Raw genomic sequence first — 7,500 nt, forward strand, 5'->3', positions numbered from 1 at the left:
TACCAGTGATCCAACCTCCTCCCTGTAGGCTGTCTCGTCGTCGACGGTGATCAGCCCCAACACTGTTGTGTCGTCAGCAAACTTGATGATGACGTTGGAGCTGTGCATGGCCGTGCAGTCGTGGGTGTACAGGGAGTAGAGAGGGCTCAACACGCATCCCTGAGGGGCTCCGTGTTGAGGGTCAGCGGCTCTGAGGTGGTACTGCCCATCCTCACCACCTGGCGCGGCCCGACAGGAAGTCCAGTATCCAGCTGCACATGGTAGAGTGCAGGCCTAGACCTCTGAGCTTGGTGTCGAGCTTGGCGGGAACAATAGTGTTGAACGCTGAGCTGTAGTCCACAACCAGCATTCGCACACAACAGTTCCTCCTCCAGGTGGGAAAGGGCGGTGTGAAGTGCCATGGCAATTGCGTCGTCGGTGGATCTGTTTTGACGATATGCAAATTGCCATGGGTCCAGCGTGGCAGGCAACATGGAACAAATGAAGTCCTTGACCAACCTCTCAAGCATTTACTGACAATCGAGGTGAGGGCTACGGGTCTCCAGTCATTCAGGCAGGTTACCTTGGGGTGTTTGGGGACAGGCACAATGGTGGACATCTTGAAGCTCTCAGGAACAACAGCCTGGGACAGGGAGAGGTTGAAGATGTCTGCGAAGACTCCTGCCAACTGGTCTGCACATGCTCTGAGGGCGCCCGGGATGTGGTCGACCTGCCGCCTTCCGGATGTCCACCCGCTTGAAGGCTCTGCGCACGCCAGCCTCTGAGATGATCAGCAGGCTGGTCTCCTCGGCAGCGCTGCCTTCGCGGGCTGCCGTTCACGTCGAACCGAGCAAAGAATGTATTTAGCTCGCCTGGGAGGGAGGTAGAGGAGTTCTCTTCACCGCTGGTTCTCCCTCTGAAGTCCGTGATTGTCTGTAGCCCCTTCCACACACCTCTCACGTCATGGCTCTTGAGCTTTTCCTCCACCTTGTTCCTGAACTCCCGCTTGGCAGAGCCGATGGTCTTGTGTGTGTGTGTGTGTGTGTGTGCATGTGTGTGTGTGTGTGTGTGTGTGTGTGTGTGTGTGTGTGTGTGTGTGTGTGTGTGTGTGTGTGTGTGTGTGTGTGTGTGTGTGTGTGTGTGTGTGTGTGTGTGTGTGTGTGTGTGTGTGTGTGTGTGTGTGTGTGTGTGTGTGTGTGTGTGTGTGTGTGTGTGTGTGTGTGTGTGTGTGTGTGTGTGTGTGTGTGTGTGTGTGTGTGTGTGTGTGTGTGTGTGTGTGTGTGTGTGTGTGTGTGTGTGTGTGTGTGTGTGTGTGTGTGTGTGTGTGTGTGTGTGTGTGTGTGTGTGTGTGTGTGTGTGTTGGTGAAGGTAACTGTGTGTGTTTTGTTTTTGGCAACCAGGAAGTCTTGCTCCTCCTGAGATCTCCTCTTCTTCTTCTCTTCCTCCTCCTTCTTCTTCCTTCTCCTTCTTCTCCTCCTCCTTCTACTACTTCTTTTCCTCCTCCTTCTTCTTATTCTCCTTCTTCTCCTCCTTCTCCTCCTCCTTCTTCTACTTCTTTTCCTTCATCTTCTACTCCTCCTCCTCCTTCTTTGTCTTCTTCTCCTCCTGCTCCTTCTTCTTCTACTTCTTCCTCTTCTTCTTTTATGTCTAATTCTTCCTCTTCTTCTCCTCCTTCTTCCTCCTCTTCCTCCTTCTTCTTCCTCCTCTTCCTCCTTCTTTTTCCTCCTCTTCCTCCTTCTCCTTCTTCTTCTTCCTCTTCATCTCCTCGTCCTCCTTCTCCTCTCCATCCCCATCTCGTCTTCCTCTTCTGTTTCAGCACATTGCCCCCTGCTGGTGACGTGTGGTATTGCATGAAACCAAACGCTCCCCTTTGATTGGCCGTATAGTTTTAGGCAGCATGTTTATCGTTGTCACCGTGCGGCTCGTTGTTGTTGACTCCGTGTTGATTGCTGGCCGAGTGAGACACTCCCGAGCCGGAGGACTCGTCACTCATCCCCGTGTTGGAGGCATGGAACGGCGCCCGGGGGAGGGGGGGGGAGAGAAGAGAGAGGAGAGGAGAGAGGGGAGGAGAGAGGGAGGAGGGGGAGGAGGAGAGGAGGGAGGAGAGAGGGGAGAGGGGGGGGGGAGGGGGAGGGGGAGATAGAGAGGTGGGGGAGAGAGAGGGGGAGAGGGAGAGAGAGTGGGGAGAGGGGGCTCACTGAAGCAGCTTCAGGATTAGAGGGACATGAAATCACCTTCTTCTCCACCGAGACAATCCACTTCCCTCTCCTCCGTCTGGCCATCCTCCTCCTCCTCCTCCTCCTCCTCCTCCTCCTCGTTCTTCTTCTTCTTCTTCTTCTTCTTCTTCTTCTTATCTTGCTCCACCTTGTTTTCCTCCTTCTACTCTGTGAGAGATGGCGCGGCTGTGTCCAGACGCCGTCGTGGTAGCTCCGCGGAGATTGTGCGCTCTTTTAGTTTTTGTGTTTATTTTCAATATTTTCTTTGCCACAAACACATCGGCACTAACAGCATACGAACGCAGCACACTTTTGGACATAAACTTTTGCGCAAAACAAGGGTTTTTGTCCACTTTTTCCATCGATCCAGCGTGGCGGCAGAGATCAGTGCAGCGAACCACAACAACAACAGTGGAGCCGCTACTACGGGGGACGATGAAAACATCGAGGGAAACGGAGCGAATTCGGAACAGACTGAGAGTTCAAGCCCACCGTCCACCTCTGCCCAGCATCCTTCTTGCTAACGTCCAGTCTCTGGAAAATAAGATGGATGATGTTAGGCAAGGATCAGATTCCAACGGGACATGAGGGATTGTAACATCTTTTGTCTGACGGAAACATGGCTGAACCCGCTGGTGCGGATCGAGTCATATGCCCAACCGAGTCCTTCTCTGTTTTCCGTGCAGACAGAACGGAAGAGTCTGGTAAATCTAAGGGTGGAGGGTTTGCTTCATGACTAACAACAAGTGGTGCAACCCCAAGGACATTAAGACTCTTTCTCGCTCCTGCTCGCCGAACCTGGAACATCTGACGATCTCATGCCGTCCATTCTACCTTCCCGGGAGTTCAGCTCGGTCATCACCACAGCCGTCTACATACCACCACAAGCGGACACCGACGTAGCACTATCGGACCTACATGATGTGTTATGTCGGCATCAGAACAAGTATCCCGACGCGGCTGTGGTGGTGGCTGGGGGCTTTAATAGGGCAAACCTAAAAAGTCATGCCGAACTTTCACCAGCACATTACGTGTGCTACCAGAGGGGAAAGAACGTTGGACCACTGCTATACGCCATTCAAGAGAGGCTACAAGGCTGTCTCTCTCCCTCCGTTCGGCAAATCAGACCATGCCGCCATTTTCCTGCTTCCGGAGTACCGGCAAAAGATCGCGCGGGAAGCGGTAGTGACGAGGAACGTAACGCGGTGGTCTGACCAATCAGAGGCTGAGCTACAGGACGCTCTGCGTGTCGTCGACTGGGACATGATCCAATCCAGTTCCAGTGACGTCAGCGAGTTTACGGAAGTGGCTATGAGCCTCATAGCAACGCTTAGCGGACACCATCGTCCCCACGGTAAAAGTTAGGGTCTTTCCTACCCAGAAGCCGTGGGTAGATAGATCCATCCGTGAAGCTGTGACCGCCCGCACTGCTGCCTATAACTCCGGTCTTGTATCCGCAACATGGACGAGTACAAGGCAGCGGTCTATGGACTGAGGAGGCGGTGAAGAAGGCCAAGAGGAGGTACCGAGACAGAGTGGAATCACAGATGGAGCAGCGCGACACCAGGCGCCTATGGCAGGGGCTACGGACTATCACAGACTACCAGAGCAGACCCCGCGCAATGGTGAGTGCCGACGCATCCCTAGCGGACGACCTGAACTCATTTTATGCACGGTTTGAGGCTAGCAACAACAGCGCTAGCTCGCCGCTAACAACAACACCGTTAGCGTAGCCGAGGTGAGTTCTACCGCTGGGGATGAACACACACTCTCTGTGACCGAGCACAGTGTGAGGAGGGCTCTGTTGAGGGTGAACACCAGGAAAGCTGCAGGTCCAGATGGCATATCTGGGCGAGTACTGAAGACCTGTGCTAACCAGCTAGCTCCAGTGTTCACCACAATATTCAACCTCTCCTGGCTGAGTCCGTGGTCCCCGCCTGCTTCAAGAGATCCACTATTGTCCCTGTGCCCAAGAATGCTTCTCCAGCATGTATGAATGACTACCGACCGTGGCCCTCACCTCGGTGGTCATGAAATGCTTTGAGAGGCTGATAAAGGACTACATCTGCGCCTTCCTCCCTTCCTCCATGGACCCGCTGCAGTTTGCTTATCGCCCAAACAGATCCACGGATGATGCTGTCTCCCAGGTACTGCACACCACACTCTCTCATCTGGACAGCCAGAGGGGGCTATGTGAGACTGCTGTTCATTGATTATAGTTCAGCTTTCAACACCATAGTCCCTCCAGACTGGCCGACAAGCTGGTTGAGCTGGGACTGAACACCCCTGTGTGCTTGGATCCTGGACTTCCTGGTCGCCAGGCCTCGGGTGGTCAGGTGGGCAGACACACCTCAACCCCCTCACCCTGAACACAGGATCCCCCCAGGGTTGCGTCCTCAGCCCCCTACTGTACTCCCTGTACACACATGACTGTGTGGCCAGGTTCAGCTCCAACACCATCATCAAGTTTGCGGATGACACAGTGGTGGTGGGCCTGATCTCCGACAACGACGAGAAGGCCTACCTGGAGGAAGTTGCTGATCTGTCACTCTGGTGCCAGGACAACAGCCTCATCATGAATGTCACCAAAACTAAGGAGCTGATTGTGGACTTCAGGAGGGTACAACAACAGAGAACGTACTCACCACTGGGGATTAACGGGACTACTGTGGAGAGGGTGAGCGGGTATAAATACCTGGGAGTCCACATCACCGAGGATCTGACATGGTCAACGAACACAGACACTCTGGTGAGAAAGGCAAGGCAGCGCCTCTACCACCTCAGGCAGCTGAGGAAATTTAAAGTTTCCCAGAGGATCCTTCAGTCCTTCTACTCTGGAGCTGTAGAGAGCGTCCTGACAGGAAGCATCACAGCCTGGTTTGGCAACTGCTCCGCTCAGGACAGGAAGGCTCTGCAGAGAGTAGTGCGTTCGGCTGAACGCACTATTGGAACTACACTCCCACCCTGCAGGACTTGTACACCAGGAGGTGCAGAACCAGAGCCGGCAGGATCATGAAGGATCCTCACCACCCCAACAACAGACTGTTTCAGCTGCTGCGGTCAGGCAGGCGCCTCCGTAGTCACGCTGCAAGAACAGAGAGACTGAGACGGAGTTTCTTTCCTCAGGCCATCAGGACTGTGAACTCCGACCTCACCAGGACCCCCACATAGACCCACACAACTGCCCCTCTTAGGCACACACACACACACACACACACACACACACACTTACTGTAAATATTGTGTTGTTTTTTATTGTAAATAGTGTGTACTTGTTGCCCTTGCACATTCCTGCTGAGCATTGCCACTTTCATTTCACTGCACACCCTGTGTGTGTATGTGACAAATAAAACATCTTGAATCTTGATCTTGAATCTCCTCTTTCTTCTTCCTCTTCGTATTCTTCTTCCTCCTCATGCTCCTCCTCTCCCCTCCTCCTTCTCCTCTTACTCCTCTTCCTCCTCCTCCTCTTCCACCTTCAGAAGTTACGTGTTGGTTCTTCAACATTCCATTTAAATTTGAATTGATTACAGATTATTTTGCAAATGCAAAAACATATATATCATAAAAATAAAGACATTTTGAAGTGGAAACCGTTCATAAAACATTTAGGTTGTAAATTATTAGTCGATTAACAACGATTATCGATTAGTTGATTTATTCAGCCGATCTGTTCTCCTTCATTCATTTACTCATTTAAAACTCCTCAGTTGGCTCCTCTTCTGGCTCCTCTTCCGGCTCTTCAGTCGGCTCCTCAGTCGGCTCCTCTTCTGGCTCCTCTTCTGGCTCCTCTTCTGGCTCCTCTTCCGGCTCCTCTTCTGGCTCCTCTTCTGCCTCCTCTTCCGGCTCCTCTTCTGGCTCCTCTTCTGCCTCCTCTTCCGGCTCCTCTTCTGGCTCCTCTTCTGCCTCCTCTTCCGGCTCCTCTTCTGGCTCCTCTTCTGCCTCCTCTTCCGGCTCCTCTTCTGGCTCCTCTTCTGGCTCCTCTTCCGGCTTTACTTCCGGCTTTACTTCTGGCTCCTCTTCCGGCTCTTCAGTCGGCTCCTCAGTCGGCTCCTCTTCTGGCTCCTCTTCTGCCTCCTCTTCCGGCTCCTCTTCTGGCTCCTCTTCTGCCTCCTCTTCCGGCTCCTCTTCTGGCTCCTCTTCTGCCTCCTCTTCCAGCTCCTCTTCTGGCTCCTCTTCTGGCTACTCTTCCGGCTCCTCTTCTGGCTCCTCTTCCAGCTCCTCTTCCGGCTCCTCTTCTGGCTCCTTTTCCGGCTCCTCTTCTGGCTCCTCTTCTGGCTACTCTTCCGGCTCCTCTTCTGGCTCCTCTTCTGGCTCCTCTTCTGGCTCCTTTTCCGGCTTTACTTCCGGCTCCTCTTCTGGCTCCTCTTCCGGCTTTACTTCCGGCTCCTCTTCTGGCTCCTCTTCTGGCTCCTCTTCCGGCTCCTCTTCTGGCTCCTCTTCTGGCTCCTCTTCTGCCTCCTCTTCCGGCTCCTCTTCTGGCTCCTCTTCTGGCTACTCTTCCGGCTCCTCTTCTGGCTCCTCTTCCGGCTTTACTTCCGGCTCCTCTTCTGGCTCCTCTTCTGGCTCCTCTTCCGGCTCCTCTTCTGGCTCCTCTTCCGGCTTTACTTCTGGCTCCTCTTCCGGCTCCTACTTGGTTATGTTTATACAACATGAAGTCCTTGAACCCGGTTGAAGCAACCAGCTGCTTCCTAGAGAAGCAATCATTTTGTTTTGGGTTTTTTACACTCGAACATGCATTAAAAAAAGTAAAAGACTATAACAAGAAAATTAAATTAGTCACATTTTATTTCGGTGAAAAACAAAGTTAATGAATAATTCGCAAACACATGGCGTCTCTTCAGTGGAGCTCGACTGTTCCTGAAGAACAACAGCTTCTAATGACCTGCTAATGAAGCTCTGGGGGGCGGAGACTAAGTGTGTGTGTGTGTGTGTGAGTGTGTGTGAGTGTGTGTGTGTGTGAGTGTGTGTGTGTAGCCTGGAGAGTCGCGTCTTCATCTCCCCAACTCTAATAGCACCAGTGAGGTCTAAATATGCCATGCACACACACACTCACACACACATAAAAACCCCACCACAACACATCTATCGGCGTGTTTTATGCCCCGTTCCCCTGGAGCGACCCAACCCCTGCTGCACGCACTGATCCTCACCTCGGCATGAGTCTTCAACACACACACACACACACACTTGTATGCACACACACACACCATTTTTCTCTTTTCCGACTTTCATTTTTTTTATTTCCCCGTCTGATCCACTCAGAGACACTAACCCCCCTCCTCGTTACACAACACACACACTG

The 7,500-nt window shown here is 52.8% G+C and overlaps 1 protein-coding gene across 6 annotated transcripts in view; it reads left to right on the forward strand.

Annotated features, from left to right (window-relative positions):
* The window catches only part of celf2 (cugbp, Elav-like family member 2), a 132,095-nt gene that overhangs the window by 71,646 nt on the left and 52,949 nt on the right, over positions 1-7,500 (forward strand). The gene's annotated exons all lie outside the window — the stretch shown is intronic.

This window comes from Pseudoliparis swirei, chromosome 10 (assembly GCF_029220125.1).
Source record: "Pseudoliparis swirei isolate HS2019 ecotype Mariana Trench chromosome 10, NWPU_hadal_v1, whole genome shotgun sequence".
NCBI lineage: Eukaryota > Metazoa > Chordata > Actinopteri > Perciformes > Liparidae > Pseudoliparis > Pseudoliparis swirei.